The sequence below is a fragment of the Pituophis catenifer genome, unplaced genomic scaffold, assembly GCF_029215685.1.
Source record: "Pituophis catenifer annectens isolate HBS135680 unplaced genomic scaffold, rPitCat1.0.hap2 SCAF_3, whole genome shotgun sequence".
Lineage (NCBI taxonomy): Eukaryota > Metazoa > Chordata > Lepidosauria > Squamata > Colubridae > Pituophis > Pituophis catenifer.
In genome coordinates this window covers 117,276,299-117,302,870 of record NW_027256883.1, presented here as the reverse complement: position 1 = coordinate 117,302,870, position 26,572 = coordinate 117,276,299, and positions in this window count along the sequence as shown.

The following is a 26,572-nucleotide window of genomic DNA, read 5'->3' as shown; positions in this document are numbered from 1 at the left end:
TGGTGATCTTCTTGCAGATAAGTCTTTGATCTCCTTCGTCTCATCTATCTTCAACTCCAGAATCACCTACATGAGTGTCTTAAGATACTGTTTCAGCACTCATTTCCCACATCTTATTCTCAAAGGCTTTAATGAGTCTGCTTTTAGTCTGACCAAGCACCTCTTAAATTATGACTCCCTAGAAAACATCACAGGTATGCCAAATTTATGTGGCTCAGACCTGTCATTTGAGGAAATGAAAAGGTTCCATTTTGGGGAATCTTTACCAAACTTCACTTTACCCTTCTGAACTGACTTACTGGATATAATAGACCTTTATGGAATTAGGCCATTGACTGCATAGTTGTGCATAATTATGTTCCTACTGTTACAGGACATTTGGACAGATTGACATCTGGTGGAAGAGTGATTAAAATGGTCTTTTTCGAGCACTTTTTGGTAATTTTTTTAATGTACTTGGGGAATAGTCTGATTTCTATTAGATGAAACTTCGATTGATTTGTACAAAATAGAGATAGCCCAGGGAAATGTCACAATTATTCTGACTGACATCTTTCTGCTATGTCACATCAGCTTTTTGTATTATTAGGGAGCAGAGAGAAGGAGTACGACAGATGAACAAAAGTGGAAGAAATCTCACAACAAATTACAGTGGGCATAAATTTAGAATTTTTAACCACCTGATGTGAACTCACAAAAGCTCCATCCATTTTATGAGGGAAGTGAGTTCTGGTGTGGTGTTATTACTTCTCCCAAGGCTCTAGAAACAATTGTTTATGGATCCATCTGATCCCTTTGTTTATGGATCCCTTTGGAATGCTGTTTAGCTGTGCTTTCCAGCCTAGGGTGGAGGAAATACTGTTTGATCTTGCCTTGTCTTTGGTATTCCCAAGCATTCCATCTTCTCCTCTATCCTGTTTAGCAACAAATGAAATCAATGAATCATTTTGAGGTTTGGATTGATACCATATCTATCTGATGACACCCAATATACTTTCTCGTTGCTATCCAACTTCAAGGAAACAATTGGTAAGTTAATAATGGGTGGGATAAGGAAGAACAAGGTGAAATGAAATCTAGACAAAATGGTGCTATGGGTCCCTATACAGGTAGTCCTCAATTTACGATCACAATTGAGCCCAAAATTTATGTTTTTAAGTGAGATATATGTTAAGTGAGTTTTGCCCCATTTTAGGCCACAGTTGTTAAGTGAATCACTGCACTTGTTAAGATAGTAGCATGGTTGTTAAGTGAATCTGGCTTCCCCATTGACTTTGCTTGTCAGAAGGTTGTAAAAACTATTCACATGACCCCATGACACTGCAACCATCATAAATATGAACCAGCTGCCAAGCATGCGAAAAACAGTCATAAGTAACTTTTTTCAGTGCTGTTGTAACTTTGAACGGTCACTAAATGAACAGTTGTAAGACGAGGACTACATATTCTGGGACTGACATGTTTTGGATGAGGTAGCACTTCAGCTTGCATACGTAAAATCTGCTTCTTGATTCTCAACCGCATGCCTAATATTCATATGATTATTAACCATATTGTCTTCCTAGGTAACAGGATCCTACTATTAGGAAGGAAGGACCTTGCTGCCAAAGCCAATATATTTCTTGAGCTTCCCTCTGAAGATATTATGTATGTATGAATTTTCTGACTTTATCAGAAAACTGCAAAATCAGCACCTTTTTTAAAAAAAAAAAAGTCAGAATATGGTTGCTGTTACTATCTTGGAAGAAAAATAACTAGTTCAGTTCTTTCCCCAGTATGGAAATACAATTATGTGAAGTCATGTTTGTTTAAAAAAGTTCTTTTTCCTTAAAAAAAAAAAAAGCCCACAAAAAGCTACAGTAATTACAGTTATGTGTGTGTGCATATAATATTAACATAGATTTGCCTATATTCCTTTTTAATCAGTTTTTCCCCTTCATAATCTTAAATAATATTGCAGACCTCAGTATTAAAGAATCCATTCAACCAAATAAATCATTTATACAACATTATTAAGATTATTTTAGCTTTCTTTTAAAGAAAAACACCACTAGAGTTATATTTAAATTAGACATTTTAATTCAGTTAATAATCTTACGACTTTTTCTTAGCACAGATTTTATAGCTATAGTCCAGTCATAATATTTTACTCTTTTTCCTTGATGAAAATTATGCACCAATATATCGTACCGCAAGGCTCTAAGAGCTAGCATTAATTATCAATTCATTAAATATTGATGAAATTAAAGCCAATAAAGGTTTGAAACCATACATTTGTCAGGTATTTAAAATGTCCTGTAATTAAAAAAAGAAGCATTAAAATGACAGTGTCTTTATAAATTAGCAAACTAATAAAATGTAACATACGAATTTTTAAGATTAGTTATCTGCAAGAAAATTCTCTTATTTGCATTTCTAAAACCAACTATTAAGTGTCCCTGTCCATGGGGTCAAAACTGTTGAAAAGCAAAATTTACTAGGTTATTTCCATTAGGAAACTCATTCAGATGTTTTTATGCCCTGCACGTTAAGACAACTTCATTCCTTCTATTTCTCTTAAAGGGCAGAACTTATCTGAATTGAATGGAGAGACTTTTCAAGATGGGGCACACTGAGTGGAAATTAAAATATAAATCAGAGTCCCTCCTACGTTGAAACTATGTATTTACTCAAGCAAAGCATGAGCTGTGATTCTTTTCTACTCTGACTTTTTGTGATGTAGTCCAGAGGGAAAGATAGAATGTAGAATACTCCTAAAGATGATTGTCCTTGCCATAATATAACTCTTAAATGTTTGGATGCTATTTCCACAAAATATTACAATTGGTCCGTATCACTCATCAAACAGAAGGCCATTCAAGTATCACCTTGGGGGCTTATGTCCCTTTCCAAAGCATGATAATAGTTCCCTTGGCATCCCATACCGATTCAGCTAGAGCCATAACTTTTCCTAAAATGCTATTTTATAAGCACAGTTAAATAAATCAGATATAAGTTTACTTTTTGGGCTTAGTAATGGCTTTGAAACTAGCTGGAGGGCAGGAAGAGCAGAATGGTAAGGAGCTGAATAGTTGTAAATCATCTCATTGAACATGTTAAATAAGAGTTTGAGTGAAGCTTCAGACCTGGACATTGAACCAGGGAATTTAAGGTGGAATTACAGTACAGGCTATCTATTCACCAAAAAAAAAAAAAAAAATTGGCACAATCTGCTTCAGATTTACAAATGCAAAATCTGTGGAAGGATTGGGTGCTTTTTTATATATAAAAGAAAAAAATTATCAAGGATATAACTTGTTTTCTTGGTCATTTTTATATCTGGAAAACAATCATAAAGGATGCAACGTGTTTTCTTGGTCATTTGTATACATGGAAATACAATCCATCAAAAATATCACTTATTTTCAAGGTCATTTTAACATGATACCCAGGGCTTGTCCTTTGTGAATTATCTGTGGATGGTATGTAGGCATATTGAGATAGCATGTCAAGATAGAATTTGCAGCTGTAAGATTCAGGCTCTAGGCTCTCTTTATTCAGCACGTCTTTCTTATTTAACTGAGCTCTATGAGTTCTGTTCCAACCTCTTCTGTTGACCCAACTTTTTATAAACAGAAAAACACACATACTGAGAATTATTCTTTTCTGCTCATTTATCAGCATCTAAATTAACCAACAGGTAACTACCAACCAACACTAAATCCTCCAATTATGTAGTCATTTGTGGATGTGAAAGAGCCTGTTAAGCACTTCATGAACATTTTAATTTGAAACTATTCATTTGTTGCATATCTGTAAAGTGACATTATTAAAATTTCCTGCAATTCAGTGCTACTAATGTGGGCAAATCCACCATGATAAATGTGTCAATATTGCCAAATCCACATTACTGATTTGGGCTACTCATTCCTACTACATTAAATATTTACTTTTTCATGTCCTTGGCATTATCATTCCTCCTTTATGTATTGAGCAAGGGAATTGCATCAGTGATTTTTAAAGCCAGCTAATTATATTTCTTTTTAGGATTTGGGTAACTAGTAATTTAAATTCTTAAGCTTAATCCATTATTTTTTTAAAAAAAGATTTCTCCTAAGGGATATTGTGTCTATGTATCTGTGTGTTTCTCCCTCTCCACTGTCTGTCTACCTGTCTATCTCTGTCTCTCTGTCTGTCTATCTATCTCTGTCTCTGTCTGTCTCTGTCTGACTGTCTGTCTCTGTGTCTCTCTCTCTCTGTGTTATATATATATATATATATATATATATATATATATATATATATATATATATATATATATATATATATATATATATATATATATATGTTTTCTCAGGTTTTCGCGGGTGTTTGTATGTAGGTCTTTGGTTATTCGGGTCTTCTCCCACGTAAAATTGGAAGTGTCTTGGCGACGTTTCGACGAAGTCTCATTCGTCATCTTCAGGCTGGTGTTCTCGGCTTCGTGCTTCCAGGAGCAATGTGAGATCGCAGCTGTCTCTTCCTTTTAACTGCTAGTGGAGGTGTGAGCTGATTGGGTGGGAACTTGGCTGTGTTCTGATTGGGTGGAGGTGTGTTCTGATTGGTTAGGGGCTTGGCTGTGCTCTGATTGGCTGGGGTTGTGTTCTGTTTGGGTGGGGGCTTGGTTGTGCTCAGCTTAGTCTGAGTTGCAGGGGGATTTGAGCTGGTGAGCTGCGTTGTTGTTGTTTGGCTTCGTGTTTGTGGCCGTGCGAGCTCTTCATGGTGGGTGTCAGTCTGCTTCATGTATGGATTGGAGGGGTTTAAAGTGGCTAATGATGCAGCTGCGGTCTGGCTTCTGGTCCTTGGTCGTGGCTCATTATCAGTGTGGGTTTGAGTCTGCTTTCCCCGTGGATGTGTGGTGGTGACATCAGGTGTGGCACTCGTGAGTGTGGGTCTGGTGTCATTCGTCGTGTTAGGGACTCGTTTGTCAATAAGGGCGGGTTTCCAAATGGCTGGTAGGCGGGAGGTATCGTCTCGTTTGTTCATGCTGTGTGGGCGTTTTTCTATCTCAATGGCTTCTCTGATTATTCTGTTGTTAAAGTGTTCAGTTTTGGCGATAGTTCTGGTCTTTTTAAAGTCAATATCATGTCCTGTGGCTTTAAGGTGTTGGACCAGGGAAGAAGTTGGTTCCTCTTTTCTGACTGAGTTCTTGTGTTCTTCTATGCGTGCACTTATTCGTCTGTTGGTTTGTCCGATGTATGTGGTGGGGCAGGCGGTGCATGGGATTTCATATACTCCTTGATTTTCTAACTCAATTTTGTCTTTGGGGTTCCTTAGGATGGTGGATATTTTTCGGTTTGTGCAGAATGCTGTCTTGATGTTATGTTTGTGGAGGATTTTGCTTATTCTGTCTGTGGTGCCTTTTATGTATGGGAGGAGGGCCTTGCCGTTTTCTTGTTCTCTGTCTTGGATTTTAGTGGGGGTTTCTTTTTGGATTAGGTTGGTGATCTTATTTCTTTGGAATCCATTGGATGTGAGTACGTTAGTGAGGGTGTGTAGTTCGGTTTTTAGGTGTTGTTCGTCAGCTAAGCGTTTTGTTCTGGAAATGAGTGTCTTGGCTACAGAGTTGATCTGGGCAGGGTGGTGGTGTGAGAGTGCGTGCAGATAGCGGTTTGTGTGTGTTTTCTTCTGGTATATAGTGTGTCCTAGGGAGCCATTGGATTTTCTGTAGACTAAGACATCCAGGAAGGGAAGTTGGTTGTTCACTTCTGTTTCCATGGTGAACTGTATTTTGGGGTGTAGGCTGTTGAGGTGTGTGAGGAAGTTGTCCAGTTTTTCTTTCCCATGTGGCCAGATTATGAAGGTGTCGTCCACATATCTGAGCCAGAGTTTGGGTTTGTGATCGGATTTTTCTAGAGCTTGGGTTTCAAAGTATTCCATATAGAGGTTGGCAATGACAGGTGAGAGGGGTGATCCCATGGGTGCTCCTTCTGTTTGTTTGTATTTCTGTCCATTATAGATGAAGTATGTGTTGGATAGGCAGTGGTTGGTCAGATCTAAGATGTGCTTGGGGGGGTTATATTTGTTTTGGATAACTGTCAAGGCTTCTTTGATTGGTACTTGGGTGAAGAGGGATATGACATCAAAGCTCACGAGTAGGTCACTGGGCTGTAAGTTTTGTTGCTTTATGATGTCTATGAACTGGAATGAGTTTTTTACGTATGAGGTGATGGATTCTGCATAGGGCTGTAGTTGTTTGGCGAGAAATTTGGCTAGGTTTTGTAGAGGTGAGCCTATGGAGCTGACTATGGGTCTAAGTGGGGTTCCTTCTTTGTGTATCTTGGGGAGACCATAAAGCTTAGGGCATCTGGATGATTTCTCTCTGGGTATGATTCTTTGCTGAATCTCTTCGCTGATGGGGGAGGCTTTTATTTTGGATCTGGTGGTTTTTTCCAGGTAGGTGGTGGGGTCTGTGTTTAGGGGTTTGTATATGGAGTCTTGGAGTAGGTTGGTTAATTTGGTTTGGTAGTCAGATGTGTTCATAACCACCGTGGCATTGCCCTTGTCTGCTGGTAGGATTATTATGCTGGTGTCTTCTTTCAGGTTAAGTAGTGCTGTCTGTTCCTCTTTGGGTAAGTTACTTTTGGGTGGCTTGCTGGTGCAGAGGATATTGGTGATTTCAAGTCTGATTCTGTTTGCATCGTCGGGGTTGATTTTGGTCAGGCTGGTTTCAACTCCGCATATAATGGTTTCAGTGGGGATGCTTTTGGGAGCGACTGCAAAGTTGAATCCTTTGGAAAGGACATTGGTTTCGGCTTTGGTGAGGATCCTATCTGAGATGTTATGCACTGTTTGTTTCATGTGTGGCTGTGAGGGTGGAGGGGATTGTTTCTACATAAAAGGCACCACAGACAGAATAAGCAAAATCCTCCACAAACATAACATCAAGACAGCATTCTGCACAAACCGAAAAATATCCACCATCCTAAGGAACCCCAAAGACAAAATTGAGTTAGAAAATCAAGGAGTATATGAAATCCCATGCACCGCCTGCCCCACCACATACATCGGACAAACCAACAGACGAATAAGTGCACGCATAGAAGAACACAAGAACTCAGTCAGAAAAGAGGAACCAACTTCTTCCCTGGTCCAACACCTTAAAGCCACAGGACATGATATTGACTTTAAAAAGACCAGAACTATCGCCAAAACTGAACACTTTAACAACAGAATAATCAGAGAAGCCATTGAGATAGAAAAACGCCCACACAGCATGAACAAACGAGACGATACCTCCCGCCTACCAGCCATTTGGAAACCCGCCCTTATTGACAAACGAGTCCCTAACACGACGAATGACACCAGACCCACACTCACGAGTGCCACACCTGATGTCACCACCACACATCCACGGGGAAAGCAGACTCAAACCCACACTGATAATGAGCCACGACCAAGGACCAGAAGCCAGACCGCAGCTGCATCATTAGCCACTTTAAACCCCTCCAATCCATACATGAAGCAGACTGACACCCACCATGAAGAGCTCGCACGGCCACAAACACGAAGCCAAACAACAACAACGCAGCTCACCAGCTCAAATCCCCCTGCAACTCAGACTAAGCTGAGCACAACCAAGCCCCCACCCAAACAGAACACAACCCCAGCCAATCAGAGCACAGCCAAGCCCCTAACCAATCAGAACACACCTCCACCCAATCAGAACACAGCCAAGTTCCCACCCAATCAGCTCACACCTCCACTAGCAGTTAAAAGGAAGAGACAGCTGCGATCTCACATTGCTCCTGGAAGCACGAAGCCGAGAACACCAGCCTGAAGATGACGAATGAGACTTCGTCGAAACGTCGCCAAGACACTTCCAATTTTACGTGGGAGAAGACCCGAATAACCAAAGACCTACATATATATATATATATATATATATATATATATATATATATATATATATATATATATGTCTTCTTAAGTTTTCGTGGGTGTGTATATGCAAAAAATTAAAATCTCGGGTGTTTTCCCGCGTCGTATTAAATAAGTTAGTTAAAATGTTTTAAATTCTGATTAAAATCCTAGCTTAAAATCTTCTAAAAATCCTTACAGAGCACTCTGCAAGGTCCTTTAAAACCTTAGCTAAAATCCTACCAGTAACTTTAAAAGTTTTTCTTATAGCAATGTTTCAACAGGCTCACAACCCTGTCATCTTCAGGCTCTTATCTAGTTTAGAAGCTGTGGGTGTGTTGCAAGGTCGGAGCTACCAGAATCCTTTCCCCTCTACAGCAGACAGATAATAATAGAGAACCTGAGAAAGTTAGGCCTGTAACACGCAGCCAAACAGCCAGGATGAGGAAGCAGGAAGAAAAACTGCTGTCCTCCAATCACAACATAGAGTTACAGACTAACCAGCTTATGTCAGCAGCAGCAAACATAGAAAAGTGACAGATTTTAAGCTAGGATTTTAATCAGAATTTTAAACATTTTAACTAACTTATTTAATATGACGTGGGAAAACACCCGAGATTTTAATTTTTTGCATAGATAGATAGATAGATAGATAGATAGATAGATAGATAGATATAGATATGTATTTGTATGTATGTATACATAAAAGAGCACATCTCTAAAATTAGTATAAAGAAGTATAAACAATTAGTATTTTTTATCAGTATAAAGAATCATAAAATTTAATATATTTGGAAACATAGCTTCATCTCCATCTCCATGAAATCAGAATCAATTCTGACATTTCCAGAATGTATTCTGGGTGGTGTCAATATATTTTGGGGCATTCAATGTTCAATTATATTTTGGGGGATTCAACAAATTATTATTTATTAGATTTAATAATGTAATATAAGTGTTCACTCCCAAATTATTTATTTGTGACCACAAACATAGAAGATCTAACAAGTTGCCAGAACCCTAAGCAAACATCATTCTCAATTGCATTGATTATTGTATCACATTTGAACTATTCTTGTTTCAGGTTATGTTCATTCCAACTCTCCGGTTACCAGAACCTCATTTCCTACCATCTATTCTAAAGCATGCCCCTTTAGCCGGTACAGAGGACACAAGAAATAATTATATTCCTATGACTGATGGCTCACTTTCAGATCCTTGCCAGTGTAGTCTATAAAGACTATGTTGAAGCATTATTGGATTGGGCACAACTGGATAATGTCTTCAATTACATCTCAGGCACAGAGATCAAGATTCCTACCGATCCATGGGAGAAGGAAATTGAGTATTGATGGCTGTCCACAACCACCCCATCAGAGTTGCTTCATTCCCAGATGTGGTACTTAGAAGATAATTACTCATCATCGGACAGGCTCAGATTTTTTCCATGTTTTACAGCTCTTCTGCTGACATCCACAAAGATTTAGTCCTTTGGGCCCAAATGGAAGTAGTCAAACAAATGTTTTTTCCAGATTTTGTTTAAATCTATCAATTATGTTTGAGTATAATTCCTCATTGTGAAGGTATCTTGAGCTTCATACAGAAATGAAAACTAATACAAACTAAATTCAGAAAAAGGAAAGTAAAGAAGAGTAAAAAAAAAAAGGCAAAGAAAGAAAAAGTAAAAAAAAAAAAAACCACACCAAGAAATAAAAGAAAAAAGGAGTATAATAAAAAATAAAACTCCAACTGGTGCAGAATGCGGACGCGTGGGAGATTATGGGAGCGAGGGGACGCTCCCATGTGACGCCTCTCCTGCGTGAGCTGCATTGGCTTCCGGTGGTCTTCCGGGTGCGCTTCAAGGTGTTGGTTACCACCTTTAAAGCGCTCCATGGCATAGGGCCTGGGTATTTGCAGGACCACCTTCTGCCGCCGATAGCCTCCCACCGGCCAGTACGCTCCCACAGAGAGGGACTCCTCAGGGTGCCGTCAGCCAGGCAGTGTCGGCTGTCGACCCCCAGGGGGAGGGCCTTCTCTGTGGCAGCACCTGCCCTCTGGAACGATTTGCCCCCAGAGATACGCATGATACCAGATCTCCGGGCTTTTCGCCGTGCCCTAAAAACTTTTCTTTTCCACCAAGCAGGGCTGGCGTAACCCCCCCCCTTTTTTTGAGATGTTAGATTTTTAATTGTCTATGGGTTTTAGTCGGGATGTTTTAAATTTTTGGGCCAAAGTTGTTTAATTCTTTTAACAAATTTTAAATTTTTTATTGGGATGTTTTTTATTTTGGCTGTGCACCGCCCTGAGTCTAGCAGGAGAAGGGCGGTATACAAATTCAATAAAATAAATAAATAAACTTTTCAATATGATATCAGCAAAAACCCATAAAGGGTTGCCAGAATTTCATAAAAACATGTCTTATTTTAATCTTTTTTCAAATAAACTTATTTCATATGTCTTCCTTTTGTTGGTTTATCACTTTCATTTCTCCTTTAATTTTTAAAACTTCAACCAGCTTCTTTTGTATATCCAATAATGTGTCCTTATCTACCTTCTCTTTGCCTATCACTTGTATTTCCACTTTAAATGTCTCCCCTATCTTGTAATGCATTGTTATAAAGTCCCACTGACTAGGCCAAAGTATAGCGTGCAACAGATCAGGTAGATTTCCTTAAGGTTCCCAGACAAGAACAACTCTGGTATTTTGTCAGCTGGAAGTATTTAATACTTGTCCAAATGCAGGTAGGGAAACAAGTATGGTAATAAGAACAAGCTAATACTCTTATCAACCAATAAGCAACCTCTTGTTTCCTATGAGGCATTATTGTATTATTAGTTGTGGGTGTTGAAGTTCAACAGGGACATTTCAAAGAAGTATTTTTTTTACATCTTTTTTGTTTCCAAAAATTGTTTTAATTTTGTTTCCCATTTCACAATCAGGTCTGAGATGTAATTTAATGATAGCCCAAACAGCAATTATGCAGAGTATTGTATTGCATTGCATTGCATTGCATTGATTAAATTACTATCATTTACATCACAATAAAAGCCATAAGAAATTAGATAAAACAGATAAAACAAGAAAAGCAAAGAGGATGAAAGGAAAGTGGCAATAATAACAGTGATAATAATGGTAACAATAAAAAAGAGCAAAGAGATTCATAAGCTAATACAGGACGCTTTGAGTCAGATTCCATGTCTTCTGATTGCATTTGGCTATGGCACAACATTTTGGATCATTCAAAATTTCTTAGCAGGAAAAGCACAATTTCTAGTAGGGTGTAAACAGAGATAAAAGACAAATGGGCAGGAAGGATTTGTATACTATGCTCTCTTCATTCTAGTTTTTGCCTGTGTCTAGTGTTTTACAGGCTAGTGCTAGCCAGAAATAAATAGAAACTAAATAAAAGGTTAAAGAAGACAGATGTGAAAGGGTAGAAACAGAAAACAGAATAACAGAGTTGGAAAGGACCTTGGAGGTCTTCTAGTCCAACCCCCAGCTTAGGTAGCATACCCTACACCACTTCAAACAAATGGTTATCCAATATCTTCTTAAAAACTTCCAGTGTTGGGATATTCACAACTTCTGGAGGCAAGTTGTTCCATTGATTAATTGTTCTAACTGTCAGGAAATTTCTCCATAGTTCTAGGTTGCTTCTCTCCTTGATTAGTTTCCATCCATTACTTCTTGTCCTGCTTTGGAGAATAGCTTGACTCCCTTTTCTTTGTGGCAGCCCCTGAGATATTGGAACACTGCTATCATGTCTCCCCTAGTCCTTCTTTTCATCAAATTAGACATACCCAGTTCCTGCAGCTGTTCTTCATATGTTTTAGCCTCCAGTCTCCTAATCATCTTTGTTGAAACCTTGCAGGGGATTCCCATAACACAACTTTTTGAACATGTACCTAGATGAATACTTTACAATTAGGCTACTGCAGTTCTACAGGAAGCAATATTTTTTAAAGAAAACTTTGGAAGAGATGCTAATTCCCAAGCAAGAACTAGCCAAATTAAGTGAATTTAACTCTAAATCATGGTATATATTTATGCTATATTTGATCATGTCATGAATATGCATCCTATGCTACAAACTGATATAATGGAAAGACAAGTCCCTGCCTTGAGTAGTTGACTTTGTGCGACAGGAAAAGGAACATAGCAATAAAGTGTAGCTAGGTTTCTTTAAAAAAAAAAAAAGCAAGCTAATGCACTTACATATATTTGAAGTTTCATTTTGGAAGATGAATAAAGGCATAAGGAATGGGCCAAAAAAATTAAGTGGGAAAATAATGTGTGTGTTTAATTGACTAGAGCTAAAATCAATTGAGCTTAAAAGTGGTTTGCTTTAGCTACATCTTGTCTCACATTCATTAAAGGCATTATTTGGGGGAACTGAAGAGCTTAGTTACTGTAGAGGACAGTTATCATGCACAGATGTACTTCCCAACGATCTTCCCTTGGGGATCATTGCACATCTGCCAGGTAGTAGATGATTTGCAAATCATTATAATTTCCAGTTCTGCTCATGACATGTGTAAATTAACTTGGAAATTACATGCTTAGTACTTTACCTCTGTTCCCCAATTTTTTTTAAAAAAAATCTTTCTGCAATATGCTACCCCAACTTGTCCTTTTCTGTCTTATGCATTCTTTTACAAACCAAGAGTTTCCTTCTGTTAATCTAATTTGGGGGGTGGGATGAGGGTCAAACACATGGAATTATCTTCCCAATGCTGTCTTTGGAGACTGTTTTTTTTAGAACTTCCCAGGTTAACCTTGAGATTTCCATCTAGCAATAGCAATAGCACTTAGACTTATATACCGCTTTACAGTGCTTTACAGCCGTCTCTAAGCGGTTTACAGGGTCAGCATATTGCCCCCAACAATCTAGGTCCTCATTTTACCTCAGAAGGATGGAAGGCTGAGTCAACCTTGAGCCTGGTGAGATTTGAAATGCCAAATTGCAGGCAGCCAGCAATCAGCAGAACTAACATGCAGTACTGCACTCTAACCATGGTGCCACCGTGGCTCTAAGTATTTATCAGGATCAAACTTGCTTATTTTATTTATGAATAGCCAAGATCAAGCTTTAGAAGTCTATTTATTAACTGAATGAGACATTTTGGAACTTCCACATTTTATCTTAAACACATACACACACATCTGAGATAGATTTGTCTGTCTAATCCATTATATCATAATTAAATCTATTAAGTAATTGTTATGACAGATCCTACAAATTAGCTCATCAGTTAGCAATGTAGTAAATAAATGGGTTGGGAAATACGAATCAAAAAGACGTGCCACAAAAGTATTAACCTTCTGAATTTTTATGAGGAGAAATTAAATACCCTTTCCATATTAAATACACTTTCCAAATTTCCTTTCCTGAAAAAAGAAAGGAAAAACCTGTCTCTAAATAACATCTGCCAGCCAAATCTGAGGGCTTTATAAAAGCATGCAACCTGGCCTGCATCAGGTTATAAAATCATGCTATGCTTTAGTGGTTTTGTACAAGAATTCACTTCCAATTCCAAAAATGATGGTGTATATTTTACAAGAGCCACTACAGGAAGATGCTCCTTTTCCTCTGCCAATCACAGCTACCATAGGTAAATGGCAACATGTAGGTTAGGGTTACTGGATTGGGAAATTAAGCAATAGCAATAGCACTTAGACTTATATACCGCTTTACAGTGCTTTACAGCCCTTTCTAAGCGGTTTACAGAGTCAGCATATTGCCCCCAACAATCTGGGTCCTCATTTTACCCACCTCGGAAGGATGGAAGGATGGGTCCACCTTGACTCAGTGTTATAGCAATAACACTTAAGCTTATAACACTAACAATTGCAATAGCACTTATGCTTATATACCACTTCGTAGTGCTTTTAGAGCCCTCTCTAAGTGGTTTAGAGCAGGGGTGTCAAACTCGGATTGTCACGGCGTCATCACGTGATGTATCATGACTTTTTTCCCCTTTGCTAAACCGGAGATGGGCATAGCCACACATGATGCATCAGGCCCGAGGGCCGCAAGTTTGACACCCCTGGTTTAGAGAGTCAGCATATTGTCTCTAATAATCTGGGTCCTCATTTTACCAACCTTGGAAGGATGGAAGACTGAGTCAACCTTGAGCTGGTTAAGATCAAACTCCTGGCAGTCAGCAGTTAGCCTGCAATACTGCAATCTAACCACTGTGCCACCACAGCTCTCAATAAACAGGAGGAATGCATTGTCTTCCTTTTGTAAATGGCGGAGATGCTTTATATGTTGAGAAATAGGTGGGATTCAGCTGTGTGGCCCAATTTGTGGAAGTGTGATATGTAATGTATTTAACTCATGTGTATTTAAATTTTGAAGGATCTTTGGGCAAGTAGCCCTCCACAACCTTTTCTTATTTAATTAATCACAACTTTGGCTTGCAATTGTTACCACTTTGCACTTACTTCTTTCCCTCTCCAGGGTCTAGTCTAGTCATCAATCAGCAGGAGATGATTAGATGAGCAAAACAACAGGCACTAGCCGAAGATGCAAGCAGCTCCAGGGGTAACTCATTGAATCTGATACTCCAGAGATGGAGGCTGAAAAATACTTTGAACAGTACTGATAAATAAATACCAAAAAAAAAAAAAAAAACCCTATTCCTATAAAATAATAAAATGCCCAAACTGTTTCCCATTGGCATAAACCTTCTTTAGAGACAACACTCTTCTCTCTTGTTATGCATCAAAGTTAATCTTTCTCTGTATCATTTGATTTCATATTGTTGGTCTCTAGCCCTTGTTCCTTAACCCAATGGTTTCTAGTGTTAGATTGCAACTTCCAAACCTTGCCATGCTTGGGTTGAGAAAAACAATTTATTCTGTCATATGGATTTTCACACAAACATGTATTCAGATATCAATAATATTATAGCAGCAGGAATAACAAATGTATTTATCATGATCTTATAACTAAGGACATTACATGCATAGGGGGAAAACTCAGTCAAATGACAACATACAAACAATTATTTTTTAAAAAAACATAAAATAAGCAGTCTCTAAACTAAATTCAGGTCATTAAAACAATATATTTTAAATATTACGTATTAATTTGAAAGCAGAGGTGCTGGTTCTATTAATTTAAACTTTAATGTTTTCACAGAGGAAAACAGGAAAAAGAAACATTTTAGTAAGTTGTTAAACTTTAAGAGTTTTCACTCCAAAAATAAGACTGGTGGAAGCTGCCTATTCTAATATTACTCATCCAAAAGGTTGACCTAGCTTTATTATAAATTTACAAATAGGCTTCTTTTTAATCACAGCCTAGTTGAATTGGACAAAGAGGTGAAATAAACTCCCATGATTAACAACTGGATTCTCAGTCATCCAGGTTATAGTTGTCTCAAAGGTGCTGTTTTCTTCAAAAGACAACTGGACAGATGATCTGATGAAGCTTCTTGGATGAGAAGCGAAATGTTTTCTTCTTCTTTCTCAAGGAAAAAAACTGTCCAATTGCCTTTTGAAGAAAAAAAACACCTTTAAGACTGTCGTGATTAGTGAGGATTCACAGGGACTCAGAAATGGATGTAATTATGCTGATCATATGATACAAAATGGTCAGTTGAATTTTGCACTTCTTTCTTTGGCAGCAGTGAAGCTCTATGTTTCAGACTCAACTACCATTGAATGTGGTGATGTGCAATGCTGTTTATTTCAAGACATTACTTACCAGCCCCAGAAATGCCTTTAAGGCAATACAGAATGTTTACAGGATTCCTGTTCCAAAGAGATGGTCGGCAGTTTATTAGAAATGATTCTGCACGTTCTCACCATCAATCCTTTTATAAACATCATTAACCAAGAATAAGCAGTTGAAAACTGGCATTATTTTTATTAGATTATAAGTTTAAGTATATTTATTTATTTATTTTACAGTATCTCTATAAAAATTTGTGTTTTGTGCCTCCAAAAAGGGGAGAGAGATACAAAACAAATGTGTAATGCAAACTTAAAGTGATTTATATATACACCAAGATTCATACAGAAAACAAAATTGAGCAACCTCTGCTCTCGTTTATACTTCTGCATTTTAATGTAAGTAAAGATTTTAAAAAATCAACGGAAAAGAGAATTGATTTTTTTTAATATTCCCAGATGTTCCTTTGACAAATCTGTTATCTTCATATTTAACTGTTTACCTTTTAGGGTCTTGCATTGTAAAACTATTATGGCCAAATATGAATGTAAGGAAAGGAAGCAGAGAATGATACAGGTTAAGGAACTGGATAAGGAACAGGGAGACCTAGGTGTTGGTCCTTCCTTAGGCATGGATGTTGGCTGGGTGACATGAACAAAATCATGCAAGTCTGGAGGTACAAAGTTCCTGCCACCACTTTTAACCATCTAATCAATTAGGGCAAGTCTATCCTATGTTTCTGTGGCCATTGAGCCCTTGAGGGCCCCTCCCTCTCTTCTCTGTTTCCTAGGCAGCATATTTTCCCCTCATTTTCCAAGGTCAACCACACATTCCATTATAGGTGGTAAGAAGATCCAGCATTATTATCACTTTCTCTTCTCTGGCAAGATAATTGTACTTTCAGACTTGCAAGATTGTATTAATCTAACTTTGAAATGAAATAGAATTAATTCATCTGGGCATGTTTCCTATCTGGTCTACTTAATGAAGTCTGACATTCCATGATACATAGAAGTGGCTAATACAGCCACTTCTAAAGATAGTGTGGATTCAAGATCCAGGTCTAGATTCCAATTACTATTAGACATTAGACCAGAAAAACATTTTTTTCCCCTGCATTCAATAATTTTTTTTGTACTGTATTGTTGACTGAACTCATGTGATTCTTCCTGAATCAAACTGCACCTCTCCAGTTATTTGATATGGTGCCTGGTTCTAAAGATATACACAGAGACATATTAATTACAGAAATCTGTACTTTGTGAAGAAAAATGATAATGAAAAATAAAGCATCACTTTAAATGATATAATAATGGATTGCAAAATCAATCCTAAAACAGTTTCAACCTGTTTTTGTTTGGAACGATCTAAAACAAAATAAGGGTTGAAATTTCTCCAAGCTACAGCAGTTTAATTGGTTTTGTAATTTAACAATCCATGTTGTTGTTGAAATATGACAAAAAAGTATTCTGAAAGAATTCAAGAAATTATTCTGAAGTTTCCCATTTGACTAAAAATTGATATAATCATTGGAAATGTAAATTCAGGTATGGAGCTTTGGATTGTGGGAAAAGATTTTGGATGGTGTCGTGTTTAGAAATAAAAATATATCTTTAAAATATACTGTATATAAATAGAATATTTGTCTATATTATTAACTAACTCAATTCAGGTTTATTTTATGAGAGGAATCAGGAATGTCATATAAAAATATCATTGGCTATCATGCTACAGTTCCCAGGACTTATACTGTATCAATTAAAGTAATGCCAAAGGCATATATATTTGTCCTTGAGGTAATGTTTAATTTAAGCACTTACATATCAAAGTATTCTCAAATGGCTATTCAAAACACCACAGCTTCTGCAGAAAGAAAGATCCTACCTACCTTTCAGACAAATTAATGTCACTGTTCCTCATTTTATACATGAGTTAAAGTGATTCAGAACCACAAATAGTAAATAAATTGAAACACTGATGTCAAAATGTTTTACTAAATGATTGAAGAGTGAAAGAGAGTTTTCAAATGCTACAAAAGCCAATGCATTTCTTAATGCAATTACACATTTCACTGTATTTCCATTCTGTTTACTAACCAGATGATCTTTTGAGAGACACAATTCAGCAAAACACTTTATTTTTATGCTGCTCCTTAGCATAGAAAGGATACTTCAAGCATACCTTACAGCAATTGTGCTGTAACTTGCATATTTGCAACATTTGATTAAAATAAACAGAAATAGCTTAAAAGAGTTATGAACATTTAAAATTAGAGATCTTTCAGCTGGATTTCTATACTGTTTGTAGCATGGTGGCTAATGTTATAAAGGGTTAGAGAAGCAAAACAGATATTTCACAAATATCTCCATTATGAATTTTTGCATGTGAGAACAGGTAAATTAAAAGAAAACGATGTACAAGACCTTCCTTCCTTCTTCCCTCCCTCCCTCCCTCCCTCTCTTCCTTCCTTCCTCCCTCCCTTCCTCCCTTCCTTCCTTTCTTTCTTTCTTTTGGGATTGAAGCTTATTTTGTCTGACATTACACTCACATTTTACAAGCATTAAATAGCAAAATAAAACTGAAATAATAAATTTTCTAGGCAACACAACAGAGGGATCACAGCCAAAGAAAATATTTGACAAAAATAGCAGGCTGCTTATTGGCCTCCAAGATTCTGCAGTTAACCATGAAAGTAAACTACAACAGAGTTCATGTATCATAATAAACTATGGTCTGCTGAAACATTTATAATAAGCCACAATTACTGGCATTATATTTTTCAGTGAGCAAAACCTAACCAAATCCCCTTTATGGCCTAGGATAGACATGTCCTAATTGAGCCTTCAGGTCTACTGCAAGCCCATTAAATGCTTCCCTGAGTTATAACCATAGAAAAAAAAAGAGGGGGGGGTTGCAATTATATTACAGTGAAGACTTTCCACAAGAATGGATCTTGAATATATAAATTACGAGCACAAGAAGCTGTATTATATATGGAGACTGAATTCTAAATTCCCATTAAATGGCATTTTATCTTCCATTACCTGATCAAGCAGACTTTCATAGCAGTCATATTCTTGAATTTAAAATAGAAATAAAACCATAACTTTCAAGCCTTTTAAACATTTTATACATACAGTAGCTGATAGAAAAACTCCGGCTATAGTCATACTTAGCCATGTAACAGCACATTTATAAAGTCATTGAATTTCTACTCAATATTTCCTTTCCCCCATGAACAGAGTTCAGTAGTAATAAATGAAAACATGGAGCAGAGTGATTTTAAAATGTAATATGAAAATGTCTCTCAAATTTAGAGGTCAAATTACACTCCAGTTATTGTGAAGAAATTGTAAATGATTTAAGAGAAAAGAAAAGGAATTGAAAACAAACATTTTGTAAACTACTTCTTCCAAGAGCAAACATTCCCTCAGGGAAATGCAGCAAGACTGTAAACTGAACATCAGAGGGAATTGGTTTTGTTTTTATCGGGGAAAAAAGCATTCATGGAGCTTTTTAATATTTTATAGTATGTTTCAGTCTATCAAGTACTACAGCACCGCTGAATGGTTTGTTTCACTCACATATCCAACTTCAAATGGATTCCTGCAAGGTAAAAAATGTCCCTCGTGATTGTGAAAAAGTTTTTATGCACGAGTTTAATAAGAAACTATTATTCTTGCATCAAGATTGAAAGTTATAGATGTACAACCGAAATGTAGCTGAGAGTGGGCTTTAAATATTACAGTTGTGTTAACTGCCAGTAAAGAAAGGAAGATCTCTTTACATCCTGCTTTTATAAAATGTTTATGTTATAGTTATAGGTACATTTGTACAAAGCCAGAGACTGAGCTATTGTTTTGCTTCCAATAAAGCAAGGTTGCTGACAATGAGTGATCTTTTTCATATGCTTGGTAGTGGAGAGATGAGAAAAACCCACTGTGCTAACAGAAAGCTGAAAAAGAAAATGTGTACCATTGACTGCTAAGCCAAAAACATTTGCATCTTTGAATAAGTTTTCTGGGCATTGCTGATGAAAGCTCACCCCTTTTAACTATACGTTATAAGTACATCCTCTGCCAATATCAAATGCTCATTTCATTTGGGTTCTCCCAAACTGACTTTATCTGTGCTCAGGTTTGTCTTTTGAATAACTGCATAACATATTTACATCTTCCTTCTCCCGTCTTGATTTTCTACTTGACTTCTTGGGAATTTTTCTTTGAGTTAACCTTCTTTTTCCTTCCTTCCTTCCTTCCTTCCTTCCTTCCTTCCTTCCTTCCTTCCTTCCTTCCTTCCCTTTTTTTTCTTTCTATCTTTCTTTCTTTTCTTTTTTCTTTCCTTTTTTTTTTTTTTTGCTACCCATAAATTGATTATGAGTTTATTCATCATGATGTCTGGACCAAAAGCTAGTTTTTGTGATAATTAAAAAAAAAAAGAAAATTAGATGTAAACATTTCTGAAGATTTAATGTATAAAAGCTCAGTAGCAGCAGCTTTTTCTTAAATTTTGTGTGTTTTAACTGTTGCAACAGGCAATTTAAGAAAAGTTAAACAACATAGTAATTATTTGAACATATAATATATTATTGGAACATATTGGAACTACAAATTTTATTGCATAATTTAGTTGAATTTAGCTTTAGCTCCTTGCTTACACAATAGCTCATAAATAAAATAGTAAGAGTAGGTAAGAGTTACAGAGCACATCCAGTGGTGGGTTTCTACCAGTTCGCCCCGGTTCGGACGAACCAGTAGCGGCGGTGGCAGGAGGCTCCAACCACCTGCCCGAACGTCATCACAGATGATCAAGCACAAGCATGTGCACGCTCACAGTTCCAAACCGATAGTGAAGGTAAGTGAAAACCACTACTGAGCGCATCCAAGATTTAGCCAAGTTAAGTTGGTCAAGGGAGATAAAAATCAAAACTTGATTTGCCTTGACTCTTTTTTGCCCCCCTTGGTCTGACTACTTTAGTGGCCTACTGGTGTAGTGGTAAAGATGTCTGGCTCTCACTTGGAAAGTTAAGAGTTCAATCCTAGGTAGCAGCAGATGTTTCTCTCCTAGGGCCCAAAGAAAAAATATCTGCTCTGAACTTTGTGTGGACATCAAGAAGGGCATCTGACCAGTAAATGCTCAGCTCCATCCAGTTGCCCAACTCTACCCTGAACTAAAGATTACAGGGTTGTAAAGAGGGAAGTTTTTTTGATCTGACTACATAAGATGATACTAGCATTTCTAATTGTATTAGATATTGGCTGGGGTTAAAGTCAAAGTGGAAATGGCCAAAATCAGATGTATTTACTCACATACACCAAAATGTTTTGCCCACTCAAAGTTTAAAATCGTAATTGCTACTTAGGGGAGAATTTGAGTAGAATCACAAGGGCATGGAGAGATACTGGTCTCCAACTCCTGCCAAAATGTCCAAATGCCTCTGTCCCAGATTATTGTCCTAACTGAGACAAAGGTCAAACCCATCAAGGAGGCAGATTACATTCAGCTTTACCATTTCTGACCATCAATTTTTGAAACCTTTTTCTGATAACAGCTCAGATGCCATTGCTGAACTAGATTCTTGGATACATTTCAGAAGTTATATCATGCTTTTATCTAATCAGAGTTTTCTATTGTTTGTGATTGATTGGACTAGTACTTTCTGCCAGATGTTCCCAGGAACCCAGGAAAACTCCAGCAATAAATCAGTCAATGCAATAATAATGGAAGCAATCTTATTTATTCAACACGTGGAGGGGCTTTTCTTTTGTCTTTGCAAATGTCTCCCATTTATAATTACCTGAAGTGACATTTTGTTAGTATTTCACTCTATTTTAGTTTTAATTTCAAAAAAGAAGCTTCCATACTGTAAATCCTGCAATAAATCATTTTTTCCATATACAGCACAGGTAAACATCTTTCATTTGTTAATAACCCTCTAAAAATACCTGGGCCTGACAGATTATTAACATCATACGTTATCATCTAGCTACCAAGAGGAAGGGAAATGATTAAAAGGAAGAAAAGAAAGAAAATACAAGGTATGCTAAATTCAAAAGGCAAAATTAGAACTCCCTCCTAAACATTCTTCAAAACAAATTAGTCTTAACTCCTAATCAGTTCTGTGTCACTTTCTATTCAACTCCTTTGCTATTTTCAGCATCAGGAAACAGGCAGGAAAGCAGGTAGGAGAAAGGGAAAGATGATATCACTGGACTTTAAACTGAAATCTCTTCAGCTGTAAACTGAGCATTTTTTCTTTTTCTTTTTCTTTTAATTTTTAATTTTTATTTCTCATAAACACATTTACATGTACAGTCATTTCCATCATTTTTCATTCATCTTTTCTTTTAACTTTCATTTTTAATTTTTACTTTTTCAGGGCTGCTCTTTTACCCTTTACCTTTACTCCAAACTTTCTTCTTCTCCTCCCCTTCTCTTCCTTCCTCTCTCTTCTCCTACTTCCTTCATTCTTTCTCTCCTTCTCTTTCCTACTTCCCCTTCTCTTCCCCCACTCCTCTCTTCTTCCCCCTTCTAACCTTCTCCTCTACTCCTCTTTCCCCTCCCTTTTCTTCCTCTCTTTTCCCTTTCTTCTTTCACCTCTCCTCTCCTCTCTTCTCCCTTCCTCTCTCTCTACTCCTTCCCCCCTCCTGTTGTTTCCCTTTTCAATTCAATCTAAAGTGGTATTCGAGCAGCCCCAATTTTCTAATTATCTTTACTCTCATTTCAATTTCTTATTCAATTATTATTTATTTTTATTTTATCATTTGCATACATTTTTATAATATCTCTTCAGCTGTAAACCAAGCATTTTTTCATAGGACACAACTACTTTCCAAAATCTTACAACTTGCACAAACTCCCCATCCAACAGAATTTTTTTAATAGAAAACAAGAAAGACAGAGGAAGAAAACAAAGGTAATATAAACAAGGAATGAATATGGTGTCAGCTACAAGTTTACCTTTAGCTGATCCTAGGAGCTAACAGGTGAGGTCAAAGACTTCATAAAAAAGATGGGTTATGAGTAAAAGAAGTAAAGATTAACCGTGCAGTTTCAGATTTAAAGTAATGGGAAGAAAAAAAGGAGTCAATCCTTTAAAGAACCAAGAAATCTTTGGACCACTGATGATAGAAGAACTGGAGGAAACTGACCAAAGATAGGGTATAAGCAGGTATAATGTAATGATAAGAGTAAAAAGATAGAGTTTCTTTTGGGTTGCTAGATATACACTTACTTTCAGAAGTACTGGAGAAAAATAACCTGGAGATGTTGAAAACAATCAGACAAGGTGTCAATGTTTTGTACATGGGAATCTTGAGAATGTTCTCCACAAACTGACTAAAATCATGGTGCAACTTTAGGGTTTGTCCAGTGTATTGGACTGCACCGTCTATTATTCCAGCCAATATAGCCATTAGTTATGCCTTGGGGTGATAATCATTACTGTTTCTAGGTGTGGCAGAATAATTCCCAGCATCTTGTCCCTGAAGGAATTGCAACTTAGAGCAGAAAAAAAGGATCCTCATCATATGTTTTTAAGTGCAAGCAACACACTATATGAAGGATAACCTACTATTGCTGAGTAGAAGAATTGTGGCTGAATAATAGAAGGGGAATAGATTTTCCCATTTAAATGATATGACACTAGAAGGCAAATTGTCTACATCCCATCTGCAGCATTATTGCATATTACATTTTCAAGATTTTGTCAAGACAATTTCATTTGAGGGATATTAATCATAAAGTAAGGATTTATTTGCTTCAGCCTGTCAAAGACTCATGTGGCTTTGAATTAATTATTACAATATGAAGTAAATTACCAGAGAGGTTATTAACACTAATTCAACTACATTCTATCTCATCAGTAATAAAAATGGTCTTTAGATGATAACCAAATCCAAATTATTTGATTATTTGCAATCTATTTTGGATATAATCAAAAACTATCTATAACCACATAATCAACTTAATTTACTGATGGGTGTTTTCAAGGAGCAATGGCTCAGGCTAAAGAGAAGCATGGTCTGTGAGAAGTTCAGAATCCAACACCATTTCAAGCACTTTGCACTTAGACTGATATACCTCTCCACAGTGCTTTTACAGCCCTCTCTAAGTGGTTGACAGAGTCAGCATATTGCCCCCAAAAATCCGGGTCCTCATTTTACTAACATCAGAAGGATGAAAGGCTGAGTCAACCTTGAGCCAGTGAGGATTGAACTTCTGGCAGTAAGCAGAATTAGCCTGCAATACTGCATTTTAACCACTGTACCACCACACAGAGAGGGGGAGGGAATATGCAATTTGGAGATTTTGTACATACAGTAAGTAAAATGATCATTTAAGATGCACATTTTAATCCTCTCAATCTATAACAATTTCTCAAATCAATCTTTTTACTTTATTTTCTTGTTTTTTCTCTGATTTATTCAAAAGCCCCAAAAGCTTATTATTGTTGATATAGCACAAAGAAAGATTTGGACTACATTTGAAAATGCTACTGAAGAGTGGCTATAAAATTGCTTATGGAACTATGTTCTATGGTGGAATACCAGATGTTTTTATGCTTATTTATAATTAAATAGCAGACTTGGCATAGCTGCCACCATCTAATATGAATGCTTGCTATTCTTCAACATGTGACCTTTACCATAGATTTCTGAAAGAAGAAAAGAATAAAGTTGAGCTACGTAACATAGCTGTCACTTAAGTAACAGGAGCAAAGGTGAATACCAGGCCTCGATGTAAAAGTATTTATACTGCATAATCATCTCTTGTCTGTTAACTGATACCCATTTCACTGTTAATGGAAAACAAGCTATTCTTCAACATGTAACCTCTACCATAGATTTGTGAAAGGAGGAGAGAATAGCGATTAGTCCAAGTTGAGCCATTCAACATAGCTGTCGCTTCAGTCCCAGTGAACAAATCTGAACTCCAGGCCTAGATGTAAAAATATTTACACTGCACGATCATCTCCTGTCTGTTAACCGGCATCCACTTAATTGCTAATTGAAAACAACAAGTACAGAACAAACATGAACTCAGACCTTTGGTTAACACAAATGGTCTCCCTACATCTGAGTTAAGCCAAGCATTTTCTACAGTGCCTAGGATTTTGGTGCTCAGCTATAAAGGATGTGTTGTATTTTAATAAGACTGTACAACTATGCCTGTGGTAAGGGTTATTTATTTGTCCCCTGGTGGTGATTAAAAATTCAATAGCTGCCTTCTATTATGGCTCATATTTTATTTTCAAGTAGCCATTAAATACTCCTCAGCTAGCCTGCGGAACGAAGACTGGAATTGTAGCTGCTCTCATTATATAAGCATTATCAAAGACAAAGGTAGCTAGCTAAAAGAGGATAGAAGAGAAACTTTAGCCCCAGAAGTGTAATTAGTTAAGGATTTAGAGAGAGAGAAAAAATCAGGAAATAAAAAATGGGTACATCAGCTCACTGCAGGTGTCCAGCTGTATAAACATTGGATTACTGTATATAATGAGATGCTTCCACTTCCTTTGTAAACCTCTATGAGCAGGATGCTTTGGAAGGTAGGAGCCACTGCTGTCTTATAAGCACATACAATAAGGGCCTGAGCCAGAGGTGGGTTTCAGCAGGTTCTGACCAGTTCTGGAAAACCGGTAGCGGAAATTTTGAGTAGTTTGGAGAACCGGTAAATACCACCTCTGACTGGCCCCACCCCCATTTATGCCTCCTGAGTCCCAGCTGATCAGGAGGAAATGGGGATTTTGCAGTAACCTTCCCCTGGAGTGGGGAGGGAATGGAGATTTTGCAGTAACCTTCCCCTGCCATGCCTACCAAGCCACGCCCACCAAGCAATGCCACACCCACCAAGCCACACACAGAGAACCAGTAGTAAAAAATTTTGAAACCCACCACTGGCCTGAGCCTAAATCATGTTGTCACTATATGCTGCAGAACATCCTTCTCAATGTACGAAAGTCTTTCAAGGTGCATACACGCCCTAAAATATTAGAAGGGGAGTTTGCATGGACAATTATTCCCATAACATTTATAATCCTCATATGTCCAGGCTGAATCATTGATGCACTATGCCAGGGCTGTCAAAATCGTGGGCCATGGGCCAGAATGCGTCACATGCTGGCCACTCCCATGCCCGGTTTAGCAAAGGGGGGGAGTCATGATACATCATGTGACAATGCCGTGACGATGCGAGTTTGACAGTCCTGCACTATGTTATCAGCTGATAATTCGTTATGTTAGGTCAAAGCTGGGAAAATTTTCAGGTCAAAAAAGCTGTTTTCAAAAAAGCAGCTAAGAGCAAACTATTGAAAAAAATGAATGAAGGAATTAATGAATGAATGAATGAGAGGAGGAGGAGGAGGAAAAGGAGGAGATGATTCTCACTGAATATTAGCCAATCAGTTTATGCTGTCTTTGGTCATAATAAAGATTTTATTGATAGCCATTCAGTGAGGAAGTGGCTGTGTGGGATGCTCAATGTGTTTTTTCAGGAATAAACTTACTATTTTTGATCAATGATAACTTTATGAAGGAAAGAAAGACCAAAAAAAAGTATTTCCAGAATCAATGTTCTACCCACCCTTTTGTTTTGTTTTTTAATTTTTTAATTTTATATTTAAATTTGTCTTTAAAGGATTAAAATGATTAAAAGAAACTCTTCCAGTACATGTACAAAACTTGTTGATTGAAAAGTTTTTAATAGCAATAGCATTTAGACTTATATATTGCTTCATAGTGCTTTACAGCCCACTGTAAGCAGTTTACAGAGTCAGCATATTGCCCCCAAAAATCCGGGTCCTCATTTTACTAACATCAGAAGGATGAAAGGCTGATGGATTCTTGAGCTGGTCAGAATCAAACTCTTGACAATGAGCAGTGCATTAGCCGGCAATACTGCATTCTAACCATTGCACCACGTAGATTCTTAATAGTTGAAGAACAATTTAAAAACTATTTCCAAAGTCATTTAGAAATGGGGCTTGGCTCATTTCTCTTTTGTCTTCCTGT